This window comes from Brachycentrus maculatus, unplaced genomic scaffold (genome assembly GCF_059751285.1).
Source record: "Brachycentrus maculatus isolate JH-2025_06_01 unplaced genomic scaffold, ASM5975128v1 h1tg000370l, whole genome shotgun sequence".
Taxonomy (NCBI): Eukaryota; Metazoa; Arthropoda; class Insecta; order Trichoptera; family Brachycentridae; genus Brachycentrus; species Brachycentrus maculatus.
Window position 1 is genome coordinate 2,441,257 of NW_028281119.1, and position 8,293 is coordinate 2,449,549.

Sequence of the window (8,293 nt, forward strand, 5' to 3'; positions counted from 1 at the left end):
TTACTCTTCTTGGCATCTACTATATAAGGTTTTGGCACGTTGATGCCATTTTTTCGCCTCGAAACCTGAATTATGGGCAAAATGAGCTTTTCCACCGTAGTGCAATAAATTTTGGAGAGCCGATTCTTACAGATTGCTGATAAATTTTCAATAAGGTTTATGTTTGGCAAATTTCTAGACCAGTACAACGCAGTTCATTGCTTTTGTGGGAAAAATTGAATCATTTTTTAGGATTTGTGACAGGGGGTTAAATCCTGCTGGTATATTCCATTACAATTTGACCTTCGTTTTCGTATCTCTGGTAGTATAATTTCCAGTACAATTGGGTGATACTTCTCGCTATTCATCATCTCAGTCACTAAAAGAAGCAGCCCTGGTCCATAATACGAGGAACACCCCCAAAACATTTTTTTAGATGGTGTTTTTACATATAAACACATATATACCATATGTGTTTATACATATGTATTCTTCTCCCTCTTATTCCTCATTACTAAGGGTTGTGACCCTCTTATATTTATAAATGTGTATATATATATATATATATATATATATATATATATATATATATATATATATATATATATATATATATATATATATATATATGTATATATGTATATATATATATATATATATATATATATATATATATATATATATATATATATATATATATATATATATATATATATATATATATGTATATATACATAAACAGAATTTTTATACAAGTTTGTTATAAAAACGACGTTCAATGCACAAAAAAATATGTTTACATTCTAAAAGAATTCCAGTGTAAGAGGTGCCAGCACAGATTAAAGAATTTTAAATGATAAATCGTTTAGAGTCAGTTCTATTTGTGATCCCATTACCTACGTCGTTAATTCTATTTTTGATGGATGAAAAATATGTTTTAAATATATCTGGTACGTTCAAATAAATGTCGATTCATTTTTTTTAAAAAAAAACGTGGTCGTCAATATTTTACCTAGATTTATTACATTTTCTAGGAAACTGACTCATTTATGGATCTATATTATTACTACGTCATTCCGTTGAAACGTACGATAATTTCATCAAAGATTTGTGTTTATCATATCATTTGACATTCGCGTCTTGGTGCAGTATGTTACATTACAGATTGAATGTGATTATGTATACAAGAATACAACATAGTGGAACAGGCGAAGATTGTTTGCAAAGATCAATTTTTGTCAACTGCATACCTTCTTTGGTAAGTTAGTTCTTATCTGCACCCGATGGTGCATAGGGCACTGCATCATATAAACACAGTGTTATCTGGATTGTTAACATTAAAAGGAAAGGTGATCAGTCCTCCGCTTCAAATACAAAATATAAGAGTGAAAAAATCACTTTTTTTTATTTGACTCCCCCTGGAAATCGTACCCGGGATCTCCAATATGGTAGTCGAGCGTGCTGATCATTACACTATGAAGGCGGACTTAGTTAAAAAAAAAAATTAATTAACTACAGAGCACACGTTATGCACCATTCTCATCGCTTTATTTTGTACAGAAATTGTACAAAATAAAGCGATGAGAATGGTGCTCAAGAAAAATAGATATAATGATAGAGAAAAAATGAGAGAAGAACTCAACCGGTTTTCTATAAAAAGAGACTAAAGTTAAATATGCTGATCTTTATATATAAATTCTTAAACGATAAATTACCCAAATATTTTAAGGATAAAATAGTGTTCAACAATCATTTTCATGAACAAGGATAAAATAAGACTGCCATTGTTGAAAAAACCGAGTCGCAAAATTATTTAATGTATAAGGGTTTGAAAATGTATGATGAGATGCCTGAATGTATGAAGAATGAATAGAGTCTGAAAAAAATTAAAAATAAATGTTTCGTTTACTGTACGAAGATGTAAATATATATATTTGATGTAAATTAAGTGTAAATAATAGTTTGTACTAGTGTAATATAAGCTTATTAAAGAAATAAAGAAAGTAAAAATAAAAATAAAACCCATGTATATCACATTTGAATATAATAAATCCGCTGTACATAAGAGGAGACAAGCATCAGCTAGTACTACGTTTCTATAGATATAAAATAAAGAGATTGGCTTTCTATTTATAGCCGCGTTTCTAGGGAAGGTCTCCAGCATCCGTGGCTATCCAGCTTTAGTGCACCGGGATGGCTGCGTGACGCACGAGGGCGGGGCGGGGCGGGGGCGGCTGCACCCACCGCCTGACGTCACGGCGGCATCCAGAGCGACCCAGAGGCCACACCTTTCAACTATGGCATTTCTGCTCCAAGCACAGTACTTCATACTCTCCATGACCCGATAGAGGGAATTCGGACTTTACATCCTTTGTTCGAATGGTTGTCGATGGTTATACTACTTAATTCGTGAAGTTTATGAAAATAATCCAAATATATATTGAAGCACCTTCTTCTTTATAAAAATAAATCATATTGATTGATTTCACAACATTTTGGGTATGTCCAAAACCTTGTGTTTTCAAATCTGGGCTCCTCCACTTAGTGGTTATTTTTACAACATTTTGAATGTGTCCAAATACTTGTTCACAAAATCTGGATTATCTACAATTAAAGGAGTTATTTTCTTTTTTTTTGACATCTCATTAAAGATGAAGAAGAATATGGAATATATATAATATAAGAGTTTCTGCTTAATAAAAAGCTTCTTTACATCTCACCAATAGATGTCTCTAGTGAATTTCTAGTGATTCAAGAACAATGTTTCAAATTGATTCATATATATAGAACTTCCAAAAAATTGAGTAATGTGGTTGTCAATAATGAGAAGAATTGGTGAATGTTACAAGTGTGTAAAGTGATCACTTAAACTAGCCTATGCATATGGAAGTCTGGGCATTTACGGGGCTCATGACCGTCATAGGCTGGTTTAAGTGATCACTTTACACACGTGTAACATTCACCAATTCTACCCATTATTGAGAACCACACTACTCAAATTCTTGGAAGTTCTATATACAATATATGAACCAATTTTGAAACATTGTTCTTGAATCACTAGAACTTCACTAGAGACATCTATTGGTGAGATGAAAAGAAGCTTTTTATTGAGCAGAAACTCTTATATTCTTCATCTTTGATAAAATGTCAAAAAAATTATAATTCTCCTTCTTGCTAAATCTATTATTTTATATCATCTTATATCAATCGTTTTTTTAAATCTCTAAATGTTTTTTAATAGTTTTATAACATAAATATTGATTTGTTTAATTGGCTTTTTTTTAACGTAACTGTTTTTTGTTAATGTAATATATTGTTTATTGTTGTTAATGTAACTATTGTTTATTATATTATTTTTTATATGTAAGCTGTACAATTCCCGAATAAATAAAATAAAAAATAATAATAACTCCTATAATTGGCGATAATCCAGATTTGCGAACAAGTACTTGGACACACTCAAAATGTTGTAAATGTCAATTATTATTGTCAATGTATCAATCAATTCATCTGCATTCTGTACGCAGCTTCCCATGAACAGGAGCGACATCTCACTTGTTGCGATGTGGGTCACGAGGGCGGGCCCGAGCTGTGGGAGGGCGGGAGGGCGGCGGTGCGCGGGGCAAGGGTTGATGGGCAAGGGTGGGGGGTGCATCGGTCGTTCAACCGCTCTCCCGGAAAGGTCGATACACCTGGGTCTAAATATAGAATCTGCTATTTTAATGCAAGGGTGAATTTTCTTCCTAATAAAGTGCATGTTTTCAACATTAATTTTTAATATTTGAATTTTAAGTTTGTTTTGTAAAAAAAAACATTACGTTTAACGCATTTGCAACACATAATTGTGATAAATTTATTTATTTTATAAATATTTAATTTGCTTTTATAAAACAGTTACTGGCAGTTTTTTAATACTAGATTACACTAATTTTTAATAAAATGTGAAATAAAACGAGAAATTTTCGAGCAATTCTAAAAAATAAGGACTTGGAAAAATGAGTTTTAAATTTTAAAAAATTTTAAAAAATACTTTTTATTTTTATTATTAAATTGTAAATAAGACACTTGTTTTTTAACACACAAGTATTATACTCGTATAGTAACGACTGGTTTTGGAAGATAAAGATGCTTCCGAAACTATTCGTAACAATGTAAAACTCAAGTGGTAAAAAACAAGTGTCTTATTTATAATTTGATCAAGTGAATGCCGAAACAATAAAAAACAGAGATATAAAAAGTTGGATGCTTGTTTCCTGAATATATGAAAACAATGATCCAATTTTTAGTTTGTTGATGTAAGGATGTGTTTAGAAGTAAAATTTATTAAAAATTCAGGAAAACTATTTTGAACCAAATGTTGGTTTTCCAATTTCTCTCTGCGCTATTTTCAGGGCAGGTCTAACATTGTCAGGCGCTGTGTGTGTACTGAGGATCTATCCCGAGAATAGAGGATGTGTCTGTAACCTACAAACGACACGAACACTGCTGCACCTGGGACAAAATGCGTTCGTGTGCGACCACTGACCCACTTTCAGGCTGAACACATAGATGTATATGATCATCATGACGTCATGGGGCTGTGCACCAATGGGGAAGAAGGCCCATTCAGATAAATTCACTGCTGAAATTCGTTCAGGAAAATCGGAGTTCCTGGTTGTTAGGCAGTCACAGCGAAAACGCGAGCTGTGATGGACCACGTTCGCGAACCGAGCTCCTTTACCTTATTTCGTGGAATATTGTCAAAGGGAAAAAAATTAACTGGATAATTCAACTAATTTATAAAATTTAAAAAAATTGCTGTCATCATTGAATTATTATATGTTCCAAAATTAACAATAATTCTCGATAACCCATCATTTTAGTAAAATAAGTCAATTTTGTATCACAGGTAAAAATTTATACCATATTATACCCGTACAGCACAGTGATTATTTTTTTTAAAGGTTTTCCTGTAATATATCAGGATTGAAAAGGATCTGTATTGAAAAAAATACGAAATTGTAACAATGAATATTATTTAACATTTAACATTAATAATATAAACACCAAAAACGACTTTGAATTGAGTGTAGTGGTAAAAACACAAGTGTTTTTTTTCAGTTATTGAACTCCAGCGCAATGTAAGTAATAACTTTCACTTGTAAGAATATGTTGTAAAATATAGTAGAATCACATCACTAGGAAACAACTTGTAGTAACAACTCCCTGCAGCGGAATAAATTTAGGGTAGAGCGTCGCGACGCCCCAAAGCTTGAACGCCTACGCTAAAACCGTAGTCCCTGTCTACGGCGCTGGCCCACGCTATGTCTACCAGCTGGCAGACGATCACCCACGCAAAACATTTCTGCTACAAAAGATCGTACTACAACTTGTTTTCAAAACATTAGAGTAAGACTTTAAGGCATTACGCATTGCGTCAATGTTTGCGAGTGCCTTAACCACTTAACTGTTGAATTTTGGCGAGAAAATTCGTCACCCATAAGTCGAAACAAGACTGTCCGAACACCGCTCGAGTTGTTCAATAAAAACAAATGGTTCAATATTTGACTTGAATACAATTTACCCGAGCAGTGCTCGGGCTCGTCAAATGCAGTACAAACTTCTTACCCGAGTTACGCTCGGATTAGTCAGGGAACCAGTCAATAACAATTTAAATCATTTTGACATCTCAACATAGATGAAGAAGAATATTTCGGTATTTAAAGGGCTTATGACCTATTGGCTGGTTACGTGGTTAAGTGATCACTAAACACATCTTTCTACCTATGATTGTGTAAAATAAAAACCAGTCTATGACAGGTCATAAGCCCTGTAAATACCCAGATATCAATATTCCGCTTCATCTATGTTGAGATGTCAAAATAACTCCGAAGTGGAGAAAACATCGATTTTGAACAAGTATTTGGACACACTCATAATGTTGTGAACAATTTAAATAATTTCAACCCCAAGTCAGACAAACCCGAATTATAAATTATTCCACCCTTTTAAGTTAAACATTTTATCACTTTTAAATTTTACTAATACTATTTATTCATTTTTTTATATTGATTTAAATACAACTAAGAATTAAGAATTCTAGTAGTGATCATGTCTTTAAGAACAGTGTCCGTCGATGGTTGCTTCTCGTTGGAAGAGACAGGGTAGAAAGTGAATTAATTAAAGTCTATGTGTAATTATTTTATTGTAAAACCTTTATGCTGTAAATTGTTATTCTATCGATTGTATGTAATGTACAAAATCTAATAATTATTTTTTAAAAAAAAAACAAATAATAATAAAAATTAAAAAATTGTATTAACATGTATTTCGACTCAACACAGGCCATGCCTAAAGAGCCGTAATACATGATGATGTAGTAAAAAAAATAAAAATGTATGTAGCTATGAAAGAAATAAACAAAATAAAATTAAGTAACTCAATCATCAGAAACTGGTTGAGTTTTAACGTTTACTTTAAAAAAAGTTGAATATTGATTTACATAAAATAAAAATTAATTTTTGGCTCTTATAGATTAAAAATATTTAATAGTTTAATCACAATAATGGATAGTTGAGTCTACATACTAATATTATATAAAGCGGTTGCACGATACTTGACTCGAGTCAGTTGTAGTTTTCCCGTGAGGCTACAATAGACATAAAATTGTAAATATCTTATGTTTTGTTCATGTAAATATATAATCAATTTTTAAAGGTTTACAGTCTTTAATTTATCATTTATGAAATAATAACGTATTTAAAATTAAAGTGATTAATTTCCAACGGTATAATTACTTACTGCATTTTCTAAAAAAATGTTCATTTTAAAGGTTTACAGTCTTTAATTTATCATTTTAAAAATAATTACTAACTGCATTTTCTAAAAAAATATTAATTTTAAAGGTTTTCAGTGTTTAATTTATCATTATTAAAATTATAACGTCTTCAAAATTTAAGTGATTAATTTTCAACGGTTTAATTACTTATTGCATTTTCTAAAAAAAATTAAAGGTTTACTGTCTTTAATTTATCATTTATGAAATAATAACGTATTCAAAATTTAAGTGATTAATTTTCATCGGTGTAATTATTTACTGCATTTTCTAAAAAAATTACATAATAAGGTACAAATCATTTTTAGTAATGAATTGAAAGAATTATAAGTCTTTCGACATTCATTTCATTTATATGGAGATTATTAATGTCAGATATTAGCATTAAAATAATGTAAATAATAACAATGTCAATTGTATGTAACATGAAAATATTAAAATAATTAAAATGATGAAGGATAATAAAAGTATTCACAGTACTTATTAATTGTTAGAAATACTAAAACTACCATAAAAAATTAAATATGCATTTACGCGCAACCATATAATTCTGAAAATGAAGTACACAAAATATTATCATTCGAATATTATTCATTGAGGACTTTCGAATTGAAAGAAATATAGTATCTAAAAACTGTTAAATGAATAATAAAACCTAATTTATAAAACCGTTATTACCTCTTACCAGCTTAGAATTGAGTTCGGGGCATAATAGTTATGTTAGATAACCGAATTAACCACCACACTACCAAGAAACTAGATTTTTTAAATGATTTTTTTAATGAATGAGATTTTTTTAAATGAAGTCGCATTTTCAGGAAAAGTTTAAGAACCATTTTTCTAATAAATCTGAGTACAAAAAGAAACAACTTAAATCAATTGCCTCCGTAATAATATTTTAAGAGTTATTTTATTCAGTTCAGCGATTTTCAGTCATACGCGATACTTGGTGGATTCGGTATTGTAAAAATAATCGCCTTTATGTTGTCTTTCATTATGTAACTTTTCTTATTTTAAATATTCAACTTAGTTGTGAAGTGATATCGTGATGGTGATGTGAATTTATTATTTATTCATAAAATTGCTTAGTGTTTATTGCATATGTTGTTATTTTCACTTAAATGAAATGTGTAAGTAAAAATATTATTGATTTATTGTCACATATGTATGTACTTATATACAAATTCATGATAGAAATTTTTAATAACTCGTTACATCTTTTATTAAAAATAACAACCAAGAGACACTTCATTTCATTAAATCTCGTAGTTTCCTATGCCTCAAATACTTCAAATATTAGTATATATAAGTAAAAAGATTTTAGAGACAAAAATTATATTATTTATGTGAAAATTTGTAACAATACGAGTAAGATTATTATTTACGTGAATGAAGGTTTCTTTATTAATTTTCATTACGTTCAATTCCTTTACTTTACAATTTATTTTTCAATTAAAATTTTTATAATGATTGACTTAAAATTTTCCACAAGCAACGTAG